We start from the raw sequence: 20,704 nt of genomic DNA, 5'->3' as shown, positions 1-20,704 counted from the left end.
CTCTGTACTGACAGCTCAGAACCTGGAGCCTGCTTCAGATTCTGTGTCTCCCTCTATCTGCCCCTCCCTGGCTTACACTCTGTCTCTCTCTCTCAAAAATAAATAAACCTTAAAAAAAATTAAACAATAAAATCTTCAACAACAAGAGGAGTAGAATTAATGAAGAATTCTCACAGGTAAACCTGTCTTTTTTGGCCACTTGGGTAAAAGTGGAAATAATGTTCCCAAACCCTACCCCACATCCTCCCCCTACCCAGACCCCAATCCTCACAGCCCTGATAGCAGCTCAGGGACAAAGTCATCTTCCCAGAAAGTGCTGGCCACAGACACAGGGGGAGAAGGGTGGGGTGGGGGCGGGGAGGGAGCTACCTCTGCTTTGAACCAGACTCTGCACCCTGCTCACACCCCACCCCCCCCCCCCATCCGGGTGGCACAACGTATACCCCGGGCATTTCTAAATCATTGCCCATCAGCTTCCCAGTAAAACAAAAAGGCCATAGCTGGCACTTTAATTCTCTCCCCACCCAAGCTGTTCATGCAAGAAAAAAAAAATTTTTTTTAAGACTACAAGTTGAAAGGCTTTTTTTTAAGCGCCTACCCACATTAAAGGAGGACTATTTAATTCTGGAGCTACAGCTACAAGATCAAAAATAGGAATAATTAAAGCCTGAGATGTAACTGTTAAGAAAGGCATTTTTTATTTTCTTTGCCAAGTCCTTAAACAGGTAAACCACATATTTAAAGAAAGCACTAAGATCTGAAAATCCCAATGGGAATTTTTTTTTCTTGTTTAAGGCATAACGAATTCAGTCTTCAGAGACCACAGAGCAGAGTTTGTTAAGCTCCCTGAACTGTCAGCTGAATAATTATCTGGCAAAGCCTGTGTGTAGGTGACTCCCCACGATTTCACTTCTTTCCTGTTTTGAAACAGAAGGTCACCAACCTCTGGAACAAAATTTGGCAAACTCAGGGAATGTCAGCTTGTGGCCTTCCTTTGCATTAGGGGATATTTCATTTTTAAGTCTTGCAAATATGTATACTGAATGCCACTCAAGTACATGTCCTAGAGAATGTAGAATTTAAAAGCAAAAGAAATAAAATTAAAAAAAAAAAACCAACCAAACACAAAAACAATCTCCCTTTTTTCAGAGGGGCTGGAGCCAAATGAACCTTATGTCAAAACCCATGAACAGTCTGACAATTTATATTCCAAGGAGAAGGTGAAGCAGGAACATTGAGGGTCGAATGCAAAAAAAAAAAAAAAAAAAAAAAAAAAAAAAAATCTCATTACAGCCAAACCTGTTGGTTTTTTAATAAGATTATAATTTTAAATTGTGGCCTTAAAATACCTGTCTGAGCGCTTGGACGTTACTGCTTTAAAATCTCCACTTGAGAGGCTGTGGCTGTGGGGGTTCTGGTTCACCTAAAAGGAGTCTGGACAGCTGATTCATGGGCGCTTCCTTCTGTCACATGAACCTCATCCTGTTTTGAAACTGAAGTATTCAGTCTCCATCCCAATAGGATGCAAGGTACCTTCAAGGAAAGACAATGCATGTCATTATCCTAACTTGACTGAAGGCAGAGCTAAGCAGAGATGAGACTTGAGATCTTGAACTTGAGATCAGATGCAAAACCTGACGTGGAGCAGAGATCACACCTGGCTTGCCTTTGTCCCAAAAGAACGTTGCCTGGGTGTCAGGCAGGACTGTTGACTACACCTGACCAGGTGTGGGGAGGTGGGATTTGCAGAAGGGAACACAAAACCTCAGTTCCTTGTAAAGGAGAAAAATGAACAGCCCACCTGCTCCAGAACTGGCCAGCTTCTCTCAAGTTTGGCCAAATAGGACATTCCGTTGCTCTTATCCTAAAACCAGAAAACTACCTCCCTTGCTCCTGCTACTGCCTCTGTTATCTGCCAAATGTCAAAATGGGCCTGGAGTAGGCTGTCTGCTTTGCTCTCCAGGGTAGTAGAGTTGAGAGAGGGGCAATGATCAGCCAGTGCTGTCCTAGACTCACGTCTGCAGCTGGAAATCACCTAGCCACACAGTCTCCATTATCCGTGCAGACAAAGGTGGTTGAGAAAAGAGGCAGGTCCCCGATGCAGCCGTAACTATTCCTGATGGGACCTTATTTCTAGAATCAGCAGCCTACACTGTGTTCCCGGGACTGGAACCTGATAGGTACACCCTCTACATTCTCTGGACAAACCAAAGGATGACGAAACAAGCACAGAGAAACGACCCTGTGACCATGTGTTTGATCATTTCTCTTTGGAATCAGGAGCGAAGTTGGTCAATTGTTCTAGTTTGCCCTGATTTTTTTTCAGGGCACCCCAGCCCTCAGAAGGTATAGGTTTATATGACTGCCCCTTGCCTCAAGAAAAGCTGCAAACTCCTTGGGAAACCTTTCTATCCTGTCACCTGTATTTCCCAAAGTTTGGGGCGGGTATTCGTCTCCTGTCTTTACTTAGGCTACTTGATTATCAGTGTTCCAAGAACCTTAAACATCTAAGTCTTTTTCACCGTTTCTCCCTCAAGCTCTAAAGCCCTTGTGAAAACTGACCCTCAAGGTGCATCCTGATGTCTTGTGGACCCCAGGTGGGACATGAGGATTACGCCGTGATGAGTGTGCAAGCCAGTTTCAAATATGTGGTCCATGCCTATAAACCCACGAGAGCTTGAAAGCTGCCATTGTTGATGCCAGCCTGACTCAAAAGACAGAAAATATCCCAGCATACCCAGATATTCCTCTCAACCCCCCTTCCTGTCTTCTTTGATAACATTAACTCCATGATCACTGTTGTTACCAAATTCCGGTCTTTGCCTGCTGCCCCAACACCAGCCTTCACCCCTCCAACCCACTTTCTTTCTTTCTAGAAGCCACAACGATTGTATGACTTGCTCCAACCGAGCAAGTCAGTCAATGGCCAGAGGTCATTCTGAGCATTAGCTTTCCGTTCTGCAAAACCTACACAACAAATTGAAGAGCAGACAAATAAACCCACAGCTTGGGGTCATCAGGGTAAGGGGCTAAAAAAGATCTCATTTTGTTTGACAGGTGCATGGAATCAGGGATTTAAATTTCGGGAAATCTCCATGAGAGAAAGTAAACCCATGGTCATCGTCATGGGTAGTCATCAGTCAAGTGTTACAATGTGGACACGTTTCACCCAGATTGGTCCCCAAATAATTCCTAAAACTTCCTAAGTTTCTTGCAATCTATGAGAAATGTTTCTGGTGCCCCGCCCCCCACCCATTTAGTCCTTACACATTTTTTAGTTATTGGTCCCCAAATAATTCCTAAAACTTCCTAAGTTTCTTGCAATCTATGAGAAATGTTTCTGGTGCCCCGCCCCCCACCCATTTAGTCCTTACACATTTTTTAGTTTAGCGTTCCCAATATTGCAATTGCTTATGAATGGGGTGTAGTATCTGGCCAACTTACTGAAATTCTCTTACTAGTTCAGATCATTTTGCGGTTGATTGAGAAGGATTTTCCAAAGAGACAATTATACAGTCTGCAAGTAAAAACAGTTTTGTCTCTCCTTTTTCAATACTAATACATTTTGTTATTTTATACCGTTTTATTCCATTAGCTCAGATGTTGAATAATAACAGTGTTTGTCTTTGTTTCTGATTTCAAACAGGTGACTCACCGCTGAAGATGAGGTGTGTAGAGGGGTTTCTTTCCTTTATGAAAATGAGGCTGTTTTATTTTAATTCTGTTTTGTTAAGTGTTTTTCTTTTTTACATCACAAATGGGTCTTTGTTGAGCTCATTAAAACAGTTTTTCTGAATCTATTGAGATGACGTTACGATTTTTCTCGTAATTCTTGATCAAATGAATTACATTAATAGATTTCTTCATGTTGAAATATCCTGGCATTCCAGGGATAAGCCCTGCTTTGTTAAGACATATTATTCTTTTAGGACACAGATGGATTTAATTTACTACTGTTTATTTAGGATTTTGGTGTCCTTGTTCATAAATTTGATTGATCTATATTTTCTTTCCCCTCGATATCTTTGTTTAGTCTTGTTATACGGTTACACAAGCCTCATAGATGAGAAGCTTCCAAGTTTATTCTAGGTTCAGAAAGAAGTACTAGACCCCCAAATTATCTGTTTCTTGGTGATCTGAGCTTTATGATTAACTTTGCCTAACTTTTAAATGTTTCTATAACTATACCTCTTTAGTCAATTTTAGAATTTATATTTGCCAGGAAATCACCATTTTAAAATCCACATTTGCACATTTATTTTAAAAAGTTGAGCATGGTATGTTTTTATGTTTTAAGTCTTCTAACAGAATATACACCCTTTCTTATTTCTGATGTTTCATCAATTTTCTCCTTATTAATAATTGGCCTTGATCAAAGCCTTGATCATTTTTCTTTTTTTGCATTTACTCCATTAACTGCTGCATTTTCTCATGTTTATTCTCTCCTACTTTTGGGGGGATTACCTTACAATTTGTTATCTAGCTTCTTGATTCATAAGTTTAGTAAAAAAACAAAAACCAAAAAAACCTCCTCATTATCTAATTAGACTATTTCAAACTGTAAAATGTTCTCTGCCTATTATTTTGCATGCATCCCACAAATTTTTTCTTTAATGCTGTGCTCACATTCTTGTTTATTCCTAACTTGTTTGTAATTTCAGTAAGATTTTCTCTTCAATCTAGGAGTTATTTAAAAGTCTGTGTTAAAATGTCCCGGTAATTGTATCTAGACTATATAAAGAACTCCTACACATCAATACAGAAAAGACAGCTCATTACAAAATGAATAAATAAACATTGGAACAGGCAACTCGTCAAGAAGATGTATGAATGGCTAAAAAAACATGTGAAAAGGTAGTCAACATTAGCAGTCTTCAGGGAAATGCAAATTCAAACTACAATGAGATACCACTTGCCATCCACCAAACGGTTGCCATTTTAAAGATGTGAAAATATCAAGGGCTCCTGGGTGGCTCAGTCGGGTGAGTGTCCAACTTAAGCTTAGGTCATGATCTCATGGGTTCATGGGATTGAGTCCCACGTTTGGCTCTGTGATGGCAGTGCGGAGCCTGCTTGGGATTCTCTGTCTCCCTCTCTCTCTGCCTCTCCCCTGCTCATGCTGTCTTTCTCTCTCTCAAAAAATAAACATTGAATGAATGAATAAATGAATAAATGAATGAATGAATGAATAAATAAATAAATTATGTTAAAATATCAAATATTGGTGAGAAAGAGGAGCAAAAACTCTCGTATGTGGCTGACAAAAGTATAAAATGGCACAACCACTTTGGAAAAGAGTGGTAGTTTGGTGGCAGTTTCTAATAAAATGAAATTTACCTCAACCCGATAAGACCAAGATTCTGTTACTAGGTACATGCCCCAAATAAATGAAGGCACATATTCAGAAAAGTCCTTGTACAAAAATGTTTCGGGCCGCCTGTGTGGCTCAGTCGGTTGAGCATCTGACTGTGGCTCAGGTCATGGTCTCATGGGTTGTGAGTTCAAGCCCCGCGTTGGGCTCTTTGCTGACAGCCCAGAGCCCGGAGTCCGCTTCGGATTCTGTGTCTCCTTCTCTCTGCCCCTCCCCCACTTGCGATCTGTCTCTGTCTCAAAAATAAATAAACATTTAAAAAAATTTTTTTTAAATGTTTCTATTAGCTTTATGCAGGTGCAATAACCCCACACTGAAGTCTGGATTACCACACAGTAATATATCTGCACAGAGACATACTACTTAAAAAATGAGTAAGTAAATAAGGGATGAACAGTTCGTACGTACCACAAACAACAGGGATGCATCTCAAAAACATGCTGAGTGGAAGAAGCCAGATACAAAAGAGTATCTGCTATGTGAACCATTTACATAAAGTTCAAGAACGGTGATTGTCTCTGGGTGGGGGCATGACCAGAAAGGGGCAGGAGGAATCTTTTTGGGGTGATGGAAATGTTCTAGATCTTCAGCTGGATGATTACTGAGGGGTGAACATCAAAATTCTGTGAGCTCCACAACTGAATACTTTAACTATATAAATTATACTTAGAAGAACACCAACAACAACATAAAGTGTTTCCCTTCCCCCCTCCTTTTGTAGTTAATTTATACTATTATTACATTTGGCTAGTAAATTTATTTAAATACTTTCAACTACTTAATATTTGCTGAGATTTCCTTTGAATCATAGTAGATAGTGCATTTTTGTTACTGCTCCATAAGTATTTGAAAGAATATATGTTATTCTGTTAAAAATAACCTATACAGCTTGTAGTGTCTTATTCAAATATACCAGTTTTCTTTTTTTTTTTTAAATGATATTTCTATTTCTGAGAGAACTATGCTAAAATTGTGGCTTTTTCCACTCATTTCATCCGGTAAACATTTGCTGAGTTCCTACCCTTTGAGGAACATACATTAACAGTTGAGAGGAAAGGGTGTGGAGCTAGAACCCTTGGGCATGAATTCTGACTCGGGTATTGACTAGTTGTGTGACAGTGAATATGTCATGCCTCTCTATGCCCCAGTTTCTATATCTTTAAGATGTGGACAGTATAGTATCTGTCTATGTATCTGTCATACCTATTAAATAAGTACATGTGAAGTCCTAGAATAATGCTTGCATATAATAAGGACTTAATAAATGTTACCTATTATATCACAGAAACTATGGTTAGCCCTGGAGATATTACAATGAAAGAGAGAATATAAGACATGGTCTGAGACCTCCTGGGGCTTACCTTGCAATGGAGGAGTCAGACTTTTTGTCAATTGCATATATAAATGTATAATTACGCTGGGATAAATGCAATGAAAGAAAACAGTATCATAAGAGCATATAATGAAACATCATCTATTTTGAGGGACTGGAGAAGACTTTCCTAAGGAAGTAGTATTTGGGTCGAGGAGAATGTGGTTATGACTTTAGAATACAAAATAATTTCTTAAACAAGTCACAGTAAGTATAGTTCATAAAATTTTATTGCATTAAAATTTAAACTTGTATAGTTCAGGGGCACCTGGCTGGCTTAGTCAGAGGAGAATGTGACTCTTGATCCTGGGGTCATGAGTTTGAGCCCCATGTAGACTATAGAGATTACTTAAATAAATAAAACTTAAAAATTTTTTTAACTTGTATAGTTCAAAATACCATAAATAAATTGAAAAGACAAATCAAAGACAAGGACAAGATATTGCAATGCATATGGCTGATAAAAGGTTGCAAATTTATAACGAAATTCTACAAATCAATAAGAACAAGGCAAAATGTATAAATGTGTGGACAGATGACAGGAACAAGCCATTCACAATAATCAATTGGAATTGCCAAAAAAAGACACATGTAAAGATTCCCAACCTCATTAGTAAGTAAGGTAACACACAAAATACAGTAACAATGAGATAACATGTACCTGATATAGTGGCAAAAATTTTAAAGTCTAACAATATCAATATTTGGCAATGGGAACTCTAATGCTACTCTAAAAATAAATTAATATAATTAATTTGGAGAGCAATGAGGCAATATCTAGTAATATATACTCTTTGACTCAGAAATTTTACTCCTGGGTTTATACTCCAGAACTAAGCTTTCCAACTTTTTCACATCATGGCCCACAGTGGATTTTATTTTCCCCAGTTAGTGAGTCTCTGTCTTTTAATAGGAGAAATTTAGTCCATTTACATACATTGTGATAACTAATATGACTGGATATATTTCTAAAGCCTTATTTAATGTTTAAAAAAATTTTTTAATGTTTATTCATTTTTGAGAGAGACAGAGTGTGAATGGGGGAGGGGCAGAGAGAGAGGGAGACACAGAATCCGAAACAAGATCCAGTCTCTGAGCTGTCAGCACAGCCCAACGCAGGGCTTGACCCCACGAACTACAAGATCATGACCTGAGCTGAAGTTGGATGCTTAACGACTGAGCCACCCAGGTGCCCCCAGCCTTATTATAATGTTTACCATGTATCCACTTTAAAAATATCTTTGTTAGTTTTCCTTTTTTAAACCATCTGTTTCAATGGATTTTGAATTCTTTGAATTTTTTTCCTCCAATAGTTTAGACATTATATACCCTATTCCTATTTTTTCTGGTGATTATCCTTACACTTTAAAACACACTTAAGCATATATCTTTCTATGTATCTCAGGTATTTGTCAATATCTCTATACTTACCCTGAAAAGTTATCTATTGATTTGATGTAATTCCAATATTAGCCTGCTTTCAATTTCTTCTGTGTCCCAAACCCACCACATTGAAATCATTTGGGATTTTAGTTTTTGTTTAGTTCTATTCATTATTTTTCACATCACGCTATCAAAATCTTTTAAGATTTAACAATTAAGCTTATAGGTTTATTGGCTTACCACCTTCCTGTGACTTGATCACTTTCTTAGGGTCGCTTTTCTTCTTGCTAGAAACACTCAAGTATATCTTCTCAGAGAGGATCTGTGGGGGCTGAACCCTTGTATGTCAGTCATTTTATCCTGCTCTTCAATTTCACTGCTAATTTGGCTCAGCATAACGTTGTAGTTCTCTGGAGTTATTCTTTCTCCTGCAGTTGAAAATGAATGCATTCCCCTAAACTGCTATCCTTTAAAAAAAAAAAAATTTAATGTTTATTTATTTAAAAAAATTTTTTTTAATGTTTGTTTTTGAGAGAGACAGAGACAGAATGCAAGCGGGTTAGAGGCAAAGAGAGAGGGAGACACAGAATCTGAAGCAGGCTCCAGGCTCTGAGCTGTCAGCACAGAGCCTGACACGGGCCTCGAACCCATAAACTGTGAGATCACGACCTGAGCTGTAATCAGACACTTAACTGGCTGAGCCACCCAGGTGCCCCCAAACTGCTATCCTTTTGATCTATTGCTGCCTTCCCTTATATTTCAGTTTGACAGGTATTTGTTGCATCCCTACTATGTGCTGAGTGTATTTCTAGGTATTGGGGACACAAGGGGGCTTGACATAGGCCTGTGTGTGGTGTGCTGGGTTCACTACCACCACTGTGTGTGGACTTCCTAGGTTTCCCCCTGATGACTGGCCGAGGGGCCACCCTGCCCAAAGTTAGTCAATGCCTAGGCTGGCCTACAGCACGGTGTGGTCTGATAATCGACAAAAACCCAAAAACAATAGCAACAAAACTGACCTGTGCTGATTCAGTTCTCATTCTTATGCATTTCAATGGGGAAATGCCCAAAGAACAAAGCTATAAAAATAACCCTGCCTACTCTCTGGCCATCTGCCCACCAAGGGCAGAGCTCAGGGCATCTGGTCCTTTTGATAAATGCTCTGGCCCAGCTCTGCCTGACAAACCACATCTTTCCCACTATCACTTTCTGGGCAATGACATGTGAGAAAGGAAAGACCAGCTTCTTGGCACAGCAATTCCCTAAAGAAAGAAAACAGGGCTGGGGGTGAGGGGAGCATTTATTAAATCACCTGGAGGACTTTTTAAAAATGCATGTTCAGGGTCCTTAACCCCAGAGAATAAGATTTGACCTCTTGGGATGGTGGGGTAGGGGTTAGGGGAATTTGGGGGAATCAAATATATATTTTGAAAAAGTATTTCAGGGAATTATCACCTCTATTGTATGTATGACTGCTCTGCCACTTCCGAGTTGACAGCCACTGATGTTATCCAACCCTGTCATTTTATAGATGAAGCAACCATGGTCCAGAGAGGAAAGGTGATTGATTTGTTACAGGCCATACAGCTAGTAGATAGCAGAGCCAGGATGAGACTCAAGGACACTTGATTCCTAGACTGTGCTTCTCCTGACTCTACCTATAATTCATCTTTAGCTCTTGCTCTTCTTGAGATCATTATCATCACCATCACCACCATTAATGTCATCACCATGATCACCATGATCACCACCATGATCACCATCATCACCATGATCACCATGATCACCACCATCATCACCACCATCACCATGACCACCATGATCACCATGATCACCATGATCACCACCATCATCACCACCATCACCATGACCACCATCATCACCATCATCGCCACCATCATCACCATCATCACCATCACCACCACCATCATCACCATCATCACCATGACCACCATGACCACCATCATCACCATCATCACCATGACCACCATCATCACCATCATCACCATCATCACCATCATCACCACCATCATCACCATCATCACCATCACCACCATCATCACCACCATCACCATGACCACCATCATCACCATCATCACCATGACCACCATCATCACCATCATCACCATGACCACCATCATCACCACGACCACCATCATCACCATGACCACCATCATCACCATCATCACCACCATCATCACCATCATCACCATCACCACCATCATCACCATCATCACCATGACCACTATCATCACCATCATCACCATGACCACCACGACCACCATCATCACCATGACCACCATGACCACCATCATCACCATCATCACCATGACCACCATCATCACCATCATCACCATCATCCTCATCACCTTCACCAGAAGGCTACTGGCCACTTATATAAACTTATCTCTCCAATTGACAATAATCCTACAAGGCAAGTGTTATCTCTCCAATTGACAATAATCCTACAAGGCAAGTGTTGTCTCTGTTTCTTACTCCTTGTCCACGTTCCCAACTTTTATGTACTATTCATCCTGACACACAGGATCTGTCATCAGCAGCAAATACCTCTATCTGTGCCCTGTGTCTTTTGTTGTAAGGTGTCTTCCTATCTTGCCCTAATGGAAAGTTGGCTGTGCTCTGCAAACGCCACCTCATCCGCAGACTCTCAAGTGGAGGTTATTTGGGCTTCATCAAAGCTCAAGGGTGGGATAGCTGTCCCATTGTACCTGAATTCAGTTCTCTTCACTCCTCCTTCAAAACTCCCATCCTTCAAAATTCAGGGCACACTTTACTACCTGCCACTGTTATCTACCAACTTACTCTCCATTCATTAATGACTCCAGCATCTGGCTCTCCATATTTATTCCTGACACCATTCTTGGTGACTTAACAACCTTGAAGAATAGTGGTCCATTCCACACCTTGCTCCCTGCACTCTATGACCTCCTCACCTCCAACAATCTACTTTCAACACTGTTGAAATCTGCTTTCAACATTTCTACATTCTACAATGTTGAATCTACTTTCAACATTTCTACTCCCCGGCGCCCCAGCCACACTCTCATGCTTGTGTTCTAAACCCCAGTATCAGTTCTCTCTGGTCTCAATCCATGACTTTACCACCTTTGTATCTTTCTTTATAAAGATACAAAATACAGTGAAGCTTTGGTTTGCAAGCATAATTCATTCCAGAGACATGCTTGTAATCCAAAGCACTCATATATCAAAGTGAATTTCAAGAACCATTAGCTCAGTTGTGATCATGTGACATTTGGTGTCACGTACGACTCTTATTGCAAGACGTCGCTCGCTTATCAAGTTAAAATTTATTAGAAGTGTCTGCTCGTCTTGTGGAACACCTGCAGAACAAGTTACCAAGTTACTCGCAATCCAAGGTTTTACCGTATATGCAAAGATAACATATATGTCCGCATAAATGCAAAGATTATTTATATATAATGGGACTGTATATATAAGGAGATATTAACATATGTGATATATATATGTGTATATATATATATATATATATATATCTCCTCATATCCTCACTTGCCTCCTTGTTCTGCTTAATTCCATGATGTATGATTATAGTGACTGCTTTGTGTATTCTCTCATTTCCATGCCTTTTTCTTTTCATCGAATTCATCTGGCAAAAGCCCATTCAAGATTAAATCCCTACCCGTAGAGTTTGTGACCACAGCTGAGAGGCTCGAAGTTGTGACAGAAGATATAAAGTGGCTGGAGGGTTTACTTTCAACACATTACTGCACACCCCAAATAGGACCCCAGCGCGCTCGGTGGTTTTACAATCCTACTCTGTGAAAAGATTGTTCCGCCCCTTCTCCTCCCTCTTTAAGCTTTATACATGGCTGGCTTCATGTGAGTTCCCCTAAAAGCTGTGCCTGAGACACAGGTCTACCTGAAGGTAGTTTATATGGGAAGTGATCCCAGAGATCCAGAGAGAGGACCTGAGGAGTGAAACAGGAAAAGTGGGAAAGGCGATGGATGACCTCTGGTAGATGGGCAGTTCAGCACCCATGACCTGTGGGTGACGGATGAGTTATGGGTGATGGATGACCAATCTCAGGGACCTTCTGAAGAGCCTGAGGGGCTGTAGCTCAGATTTTTCCACTCAGGGAATGGAACGGGTGAGCATTTACCTCCAGGCTCCTGTCTCCCATTGCTCAGTGGGGGCCTCTTGCAAGAACTTCCCCGCATCTCCAGGCCATCCCAGGGTGAATGCCACACAGCAGCTTCTAGAACGCCCGGGGCCAGACACTGTCACATTGTTCTTGGGCTGAGCTGCTTTGAAGCCAGTCCAGAACGGTCCCTCCAACAGTCTGTAAAGTAGGGAGTGTCTCCCTGAGAGGAGAATTGAACTGAGGCACAAGGGAAGCCCCTTGCACCCTTCACATCTGTCACGGACCCTCCAAGTCCAACTGAGTCTTTACCCAAAGCTGCGACTTCTGCCAGGACTTCATGCAAGAGAGTGAATGATATGAGCTCCAGTCCCCCTGCTCCAGCTAATCTCAAGGCCATAGCCGATACTGTCCATTTCTACCACCCATTCTCCACTGCCCTCCACCTCAGCCAGCACTGAGCAGGTCTAAGTTGATTGCTGTATGCAGGGTCAATGATCTTTGTCCCCTGAGAGGTCTGCCTCTCAATGCCTTGAGTTTACATCCGGTCATGGGTGCTGAACTTCCCATGTACGTAGTTATTGGACAGGAAAGCATTGAAAGCCACTCATGTAGGTCTCTTGGGTGCAAACACAGATTTCCCTGCTCTTGTGGGCTGGCTGGCTGCTCACCCCACTGGTTCCCAGGGCAGCATGAGGGGTGTGAGGGCACTGGACCTGGGAAGAAGGTCAGAGGTACAGAGATAAGAGTTGTTAGAAGCCGAGAAGGTCAGCTCCAAAAGTCTTCCGCATGAGTGGGACGTATGCCAAAGACCTTCTCTGTTAACCTCACAAAGAAGGACCTGTCTTCTCTCGAATACATATCGTGTGCCAGGCAGCCTAGGTGCCTTGTTTTCACGTGAGAGGTGGCATTGCGGTCCCCATTTCCATCGGGGGGAAACTGATCAGAGCAGGAACCCAGCTCACCAAGCCGGATCTCGCCCACAGGATGGATCCCACAGCCCTTCCCGTCAGCCCTGTGCCTCCAACCTGGGGGGTGAGGCCAGTCAGGTGACAGGTGAGAACATACCCTGCAGGGCCCAGAGAGCTCGACCTGATTAGATGTGTGTAAAACACGCACGGAATCGAGCACAGAGACATGGCCAGCCACTCGGCATGCTCCCTGGGGTCTACCCCCTCCCCCCATGCTCTTCCCCATGGCACTCTCTCTTCTCTCCCCACTGTTCTTGTAGGAGCAGCGCATCTCCGGTAGAGCGGTAAGTGGGAGTCCTTCAAGTCCATCTAGGGAAGGCAGGCACCTTTCTCCTTCAGGGCACTCCCTTCCCAGAAGGGCCCCATCCACAACACCCAAGCAGGTCACCCTTCGCAGGGTTGGGTAAGGTCCAGAGGCACAGCAAACCAGCTTCAAGGCCACCTCCTTCCTCGAGGAAACCCTGGTCTGTGCCAGGAGGAGTGTACTGCCATAATGACAGCTCGCAGGCTGGGGCAGGGACGGGTGCAGGCAGGACCCAAATCAGAGACTGACCCCTCTCACAGGAGACACAGGGAGGCGGCGAGGTGCTGGGGGCACACTGGCCCCTCTTACAGGTGCCCAGAGGCTGAGGAAGAGCAATCAGATGGAGAAGCTGCAAATCTGGATATGTTGGGAGAAGAAGCAGCAGGCCACCAGGGCTGACCCATGATCAGAAGCATCGGGGCCGCAAACAGACTGTGTGGATTTCGAGAACACCCGGCATAGAGAAGCTGTGGCCTGGGTGGGGGCAGCCGGAACAGCCCTGGCCGACCCCAGCTCCCCAGCCCTCAGGCTCCCTGCCTGGCATGTCCCCCTGACCTAGCCTCCTCTCCTCAGATCCCATTCCCATACTCTGTCTGCTGGTCCCATGTCACTGTCCTTTCCTGAGTGGCTCCAGCAGGTCTGAGGTATCGAGAGAAAGGGCTCGTGTCCAGAGTGTGCCTCCTCCCACCAGCCGTGGTCCAGCCCAGGTGCACCTGCTCCAGGCCACACTCCTTGCCTGGCCGGGAGACCATGCACAAGTCACTTGGCTTGTCTCTGCCTCAATTTCATCCTCCATAAAACAGGGATGGCGATGGTAATGAAGACACTACCCTCCTACTATGGTTGTGTGGATTGAAGCAATATGTATAGTCGTGAAAAAGGTACAGAGCTGATGTATGTTTTGAACCATTTCATTTACTCTTCCCAACAGTATAATTGGTCCCATTTTACAGGCGGGGAAATAGAGGCTCCAAAATGAATAGGCATTCACTGAAAGGCATGCATGAAGTAGGAACCGCAATTTGAAACCCAAACTTTTTTTTTTTTTAAGTTTATTTATTTATTTTTGAGAGACAGGGAGCACATGCGCACATGCAGGGGAGGGGCAGAGAGAGAGAGAGAGAGAGAGTCCCAAACCTGATCCAGGCTTGTCCCAGGGCATTGCCTGATCCAGGGCTCCATCGCACGAACTGTGAGATCATGACCTGAGCCGAAATCAAGAGTCTGACGCTTAACCGACTGAGCCCCCCAGGCGCCCCTGAAACCCAAATTGTGTGACTCTGAAGCCCGGGGTCTTTTTGACCTCTCAAAGTCAGAGGCCCAGACAGGCTGGCAGGTGAACAGGGAAAGGGCGCCCCTGCCACAGCCGGGGCTTGAAGTGGTGCTGCTTCACTTTTGCTTCTGTGCGGCGTCCCCACAGCAGACCGCAGTCCAGAGCCAAGATTCCTGCTGCGGAACTCGAGGCCTGACCGCAAGCTAGAAGGAGGCAAGAATAGAGACCCAGGTATCTTTCCCAGCCCTGCCTCCTCACCCCCCCCCCCCACTTCCTGCAGGCAGGGCCACCTGCTGAGAAGCCCTGGGCTCTGTGCAGGAGAGATGGGCATATGCCAAAGCAGGAGTCACAAGCTAGTGTCAGAATCGCCCCCAAAGTCCTTCCTTCAGCTTCTTGCGGCGCTGTTTCTGGACAGAAACCAAGCGGAAGGACGGATGCTGTGGAGTCTGCGCCTTGTACAAAGGCTCTGGCCAACCGCATTCCCCAAGCTCTCCCAGGACTTGCTTCTCTTCTCAGTTTGCTCCTCGCAGCCGCGTGCCAAGCATTCAATTAACCACCCTGCTTCTGCCCCCTCCCCAGCCAAATGGGTACCAGATGCACCATGGAGACCTCGCACAAAGGGGGGGAAGAAAAACTTTACTCAGGCAAATCAGCAGAGAAAACACAATTAGGCAAAGCAAACAGAGCCGAAGAGGCAGCGGCGAAGCCAAGCGTCCGGGAGCCCACCTGCAACACATTTCCAGGAGCCCCTCAAAAACCATGCTTTTCTAATGGGGGCCATACAGAAGCCCCCGCCAGGCAAAGGGAGGCTCTGTGCCTAGCAGATCAAGACAGCCTCCACGCCAGGGGCTGGGGAAGTGGGGAGAGGGGGGTTTGCTTTTGTTCCACCCTCGCGTCTCCAGGAAGGATGTAGGTAGGGCCTGTGGCTGCTGCAAAAACACGAGAGCTCGATGCCAAGAAGCCACCAGAAAATTGGCCCCGCTCCTTCCTTATCTTGCAATCTAGACTTCCAGCCAGGGCCAGGAGCAGCAGTCACTGGAAGAGGGAGGGGTTAAGGCCAGGTTTGCAATAACTCTTTTCTCTGGGAGGCCCTGTTCAGATCACTGGGCTGAGAATAACAGCTGCTGCCCCGAGAGCGGGGTGAGGGCTCCTTGATGGCCTGCTCAGAGCATCAGGCAGCCCTGGAGGAGCTTCTGCCAACAGCAAACACCCAGAGCCCCAGGTAGCGTGATCCTGCCAGTTCCCGGGAGCAGCAGCCGAATGCGAGGTTCAGGTGTTCGCTACCAACATCACAGATCCAGAAGTGTGATGTGCAGAATGGCCTCTTACCCCCGCTCAGAGTGGTACACTCTTAGCCCTCCCCCCACCCACGTGCCATCCCCAGAGCGGTACAGGGCAGGGAGGCAGTGCCGGGAGCACAGCCTCTGGCATCAGACAGAGGCTCAAATCCCAGTTTCCACCACTTATGAGAAGCTGTGCAATGCCCAGCAAGTTACTGAACCTCTCTGGGCGTGTTTTCTCATTGGTAAACTGAAGAGGGACACCTAAGTTTGCCAGGAAGATTAAGTGAGATTTGGGCACATACGGTGGTGAATACATACCCGGCACCTGGTGGGAACTTAATACATGGCAGCAGCTTTGTGCCTAGCTTATTAGGAGGAAGCTTGGGAAATCAGGAGGTGGGAGAGAGAGGAGGGAACCAGCAGAATAAATGTGGAGCGGAGAGGTGTGAGGCCACGAAAAACCAACAGTTGAGAAACATGTAGCTGAGCGTTGGTGGAACCAGCTCGTGAGCTCTGCTAGCTTATTAGCAGAGGAAGGTTCTATTTTGACAAACCAAACCAGCCCAAAGGAGGCATCAGCCATAGGGCGTCTACGTGGTGGAAATGAGCACCCAGCTCTGTTTCTTTTCCATCTCCAGAGCCTTGCATAGTACCTGAGCCAGCGCTGAGCCCTCCACCCCTTGCAGGGCTGTGTTGACTCTACCCACTCCCCATGCCCTTTATTGCATAAATAATGCCAGAAAGGGGGCGCCTGGGTCGCTCAGTCAGTTAAGCGTCTGACTTCAGCTCAGGTCATGATCTCACGGTTCACGAGTTCGAACCCTGAGGCGGGCTCTGTGCTGAGAGCTCAGAGCCTGGAGCCTTTTTCAGATTCCGTGTCTCCCTCTCTCTCTGCCCCTCCTCTGCTCACACTCAGTCTCTGTCTCTCAAAAATAAATAAACATTAAAATAGAAAGAATGCCAGAAGGAAATGGGAAATTCCACCTGGAAAGGCAGGCGTCCCGGAATTCTTGCAGGAGGCTGTGTCATGGCTAAGTCCCAGGAACTGGCCTGGACAGCCCAGGGGTGTGGCTGACCTCATGGGTGGCCCAGAGGTCACCACCTCTGTCCACAGGTCTGATGCCCCACGCCCCTCAGTGGGACTGGAGTCCTCTGTGAACCTCTCCTCAGAGCTGGCCAGAGCTGTGGGCCTCACGCACTCACAGGGAGAGCTGCAGGGGGGAGCCACGCGGCTGGAATCTGGAATCTTCTATCTTGTGATTTAATTTAACAGTGTAACAATGAACTTCAACCTAGAAATACAGCTTTTTCGCCAGTCTCTATGCATCTATGTGGTCCTGCGGCGGTCCCAGGGTGGAATGAATGGGCTGGCTGCAGTCAACTGCCCCCCAGAACACAGGGAGAGGAGTCAATACAAATTGGCAGCCAGAGACCAGCTCCTGAATGACAGAAAGGCGGCAGGGAGTCGAGCCTTTGTCCCCTGTGTCCTAGGACACCACCACTGGTATTGTTCTGAATGGCACGTGAGCAGGGGCCCTTCCCCGCCAGGCACGGGTGGCGGAGAGCACAAGCTCTGCCATCAGCAGGCCTGTCGGAATTTGAGGCTAGCATCTTCTGTGTGGTCTCACGAACTTGAGACTTAATCTATTCCGCTTCAGCTGCCTGTAGCGCTCCACGACCAGGGTTTCTGTGAGGATTAGGCGGCATAAAGTATACGCAGGGCCCGGCTCAAGAGGGGCCGATCCCCTTTCTCTGTGGCTTGAGTTCACAGACCAAGTTTGTGGGGTCTGGCCAGACCTACTGTGCTGCTCCTTCAGGGCCCGAGCCCCCTGTGCCGAAACACAGTCCCTGCCGGCTCCCCATCCCCCGGACCCCACACACTCGGCCCTTCCTTCCACCTGCAGTTGTCTCTCTCCAGCTCCTCGGCACCCACAGCCGTGAGTGAGCTGCTCCAGCCATGCTCCAGTAGACAGCCCGACGGCATCTCCCCGCTCTGACCCACCCTGAACCACCCAAAAGCCACCACTCAGGACATAGGAACAAAATATGTCCCGCACAACGGCAGAAAGGTCAGAGCGTAATCTTTTTCTGCGACAAACTGGACAGGACAGTACGCAGGAGAGACACGTCCGTTTTCCAGGAAGCCTATGGCATCAAGAGGTCTGAGACCCAATCTGGGCTTCAGATCTACCAGACGACGGAAAAGAAAAACCAGCAGGATAAATCTGCGGGGAAATGTGAGTTGGTTTTTTGGATGAGCAGTAACTCTGGGGCTCTGTCTTGACTTTTTTTTTTTTTTAATTTTTTAAATGTTTATTTATTTTTGAGAGAGGGAGAGAGAGAGAGACAGAGTGTGAGTAGGGGAGGGGCAGAGAGGGAGACACAGAATCGGAAGCAGGCTCCAGATTCTGAGCTGTCAGCACAGAGCCCGATGTGGGGCTCGAACTCATGAACCGCGAGATCATGACCTGAGCTGACGTCGGACGCTTAACTGACTGAGCCACCCAGGTGCCCCTTGACTTATTTTCTATCTGTGCATGTCCGTCCTGGAGGCCAACGGGGTGGAGAAAAGGGCAGACCCTGGATGAGAGACAGTCTCGGCCTCTCCACCTGTGTCACTCACCCCAAACCGGGTAAAGCAGTCATATTTGTATTTGGGGCTTGCTTAAGTTATTCTGGGGCTCAAAGCAGAATTTTACCAAACCTCTTTCAAGCCTACTACCTGTTTCAGAACAAAAGCTGCTGGAGGAGCCAGCCTGTCTTGTTCGGGATCATGTCTTCTGTGCCTGCCCCAAGGCCTGGCACCTAGCACGCCCTCGGTAAACGTTGTGGAGACTGAACTCCTCTGGTCTGCCGTGGATCTGTGAGAAGAGAGATAAGGCAGGTAGACATTTCGAACTCCGATCCTTGGGGCTTCAAACCCAGAATGATGGAGCCATGTACAGGAAGGTCCACAGAGCTATACGGATTTGATAAAATGCAGGGTGGAGAGGAGATCTCTCGGCTACTAGACTTATTTGGATCACTTATTCACTCGCTTAGATAAGGACAACCACTTGAAGGATTAAAAACAAAAACTAAAAGACACAGTCATGCCTCAGACAACAGGTTTTTGGTTCTTCACAAGCACAAGAGAGAGAGAGAGAGAGAGAGAGAGAGAGCTCAAATTTTGGAACCTCCAGTAGGATTACTTTTCAACCCAGCCTAAGCCAGCCCTTCCAATCCAGTTGCTAACCACAAAGAACCCAGCTGCCCACCACTACGATACTACCCAGGACGCTACCCACCGGGCACCCAGGATGGCGGTATTTCAGACATTCCCAGTCCACTGGTGAGTGGAGCCTGTTCTGGTCGCTCCTCCTGGGTGAGGAAAAGGTGAGCCCTGAGGCATGAAATATAGCCTCTCTTCCTGATGGCCTCCATACAGCCAGTCTCCCATCTGTCCCTCCAGGATGGTTTCTGACCTGGCCTTTAATTCTGTCTACATCTTGTTGAGTGTTACCTGTAGTAGAACATGTATCTGGCAACACGTAGGACAGCAGCATGTGTTACAAGGAAATACTCCTCAACAGAAACCGTCTGGAAGGCAGAACGTCTTTGTTTTTGAAAACTACAATATAATACCACCCTAAACTGGCAGGGGGAGGCAGAGGGTTACATGTATGAGGGGAGAAACAATTAAGTGACAAAGCCAAGACATGAATACCATGTCTCAGCAGTTAAGTCTGTGAGCAAAGTCCCTATCAGATCCCCGACATGGGCAATATGCCTGCAGACTGAGTGGCTGCCACCAAGAGAATGTGGGGCCAACGTGACATTTAGCTCTCCTTTACTCCCAACTAGTTCAACATTCTCTAGACAGGCCAACTCTTCCTAACAATGGTAGCAGAAACGCATGCTAGTTTTTTAAGTTATGTATTTATTTTGAGAGAGAGACAGAGAGTGTGTGTATGCATCCACAAGTGGGGAAGGGGCAGAGAGAGAGGGAGAAAGAGAATCCTAAGCAGGCTCCATGCTGTCACTGCAGAGCCCAATGCAGGGCTTGATCCCACAAATCGTGAGATCGGGACCTGAGCCGAAACCATGAGTTGGACGCTCAACCAACTGAGCCACCTGGGAGCACCAGTGCATCCTAATTTTAACCTCTAAGAAGTGAGTAAACATGGGCATCTAACAAGACTTTAGTAACTAATAATTCACAGCTTCTGAACTTATTTACGCTTTTCAAGGAATCATCTCAGAAAACCTTATGTTTTAAAATCCAGATCGCTTGCTTCTCCCTAACTATCCACAGATCACTTGTGGCTTCAGCATTGAGAGTTCTGTGTAATGTCCACAGGCCCCTGTTTCTCCTGCCCCCACCCATGAAATGTAGGTGGCACCATCCCCCCCGCCCAAACATAACAAGACAAAACCCAATGACCCAGCAATGGGCCTCCAACCAACTCCAGTCAGTTGCTGAACAACTTTGTCCCCTTTGTGGTTAAGAACATCGCCTGCCTCCCCTCCGTGGCTTCTGCTCTGTTAGGCAGCTTACTTAAAAAAAGAAATTTTTTTTAATGTTTATTCTTGAGAGAGAGAGAGAGAGAGAGAGCACAAGCAGAG

General features: G+C 45.6%; 1 long non-coding RNA gene across 1 annotated transcript; it reads right to left on the bottom strand.

Moving 5' to 3' along the window:
- Nucleotides 1-1,365: 1,365 nt before the first annotated feature.
- On the bottom strand, nt 1,366-18,945 carry LOC125174906 (uncharacterized). The gene is made up of 3 exons (XR_007155598.1): nt 18,822-18,945; nt 8,367-8,593; nt 1,366-1,533 (listed from the first exon to the last, which is right to left on the bottom strand). It is a non-coding gene; the product is annotated as an uncharacterized LOC125174906 (long non-coding RNA).
- Nucleotides 18,946-20,704: the final 1,759 nt, after the last annotated feature.

The sequence above is a fragment of the Prionailurus viverrinus genome, chromosome A1, assembly GCF_022837055.1.
Source record: "Prionailurus viverrinus isolate Anna chromosome A1, UM_Priviv_1.0, whole genome shotgun sequence".
Lineage (NCBI taxonomy): Eukaryota > Metazoa > Chordata > Mammalia > Carnivora > Felidae > Prionailurus > Prionailurus viverrinus.
Note: the sequence above shows the minus strand (reverse complement) of the source record. Positions and strands in the feature narration are given on the sequence as shown.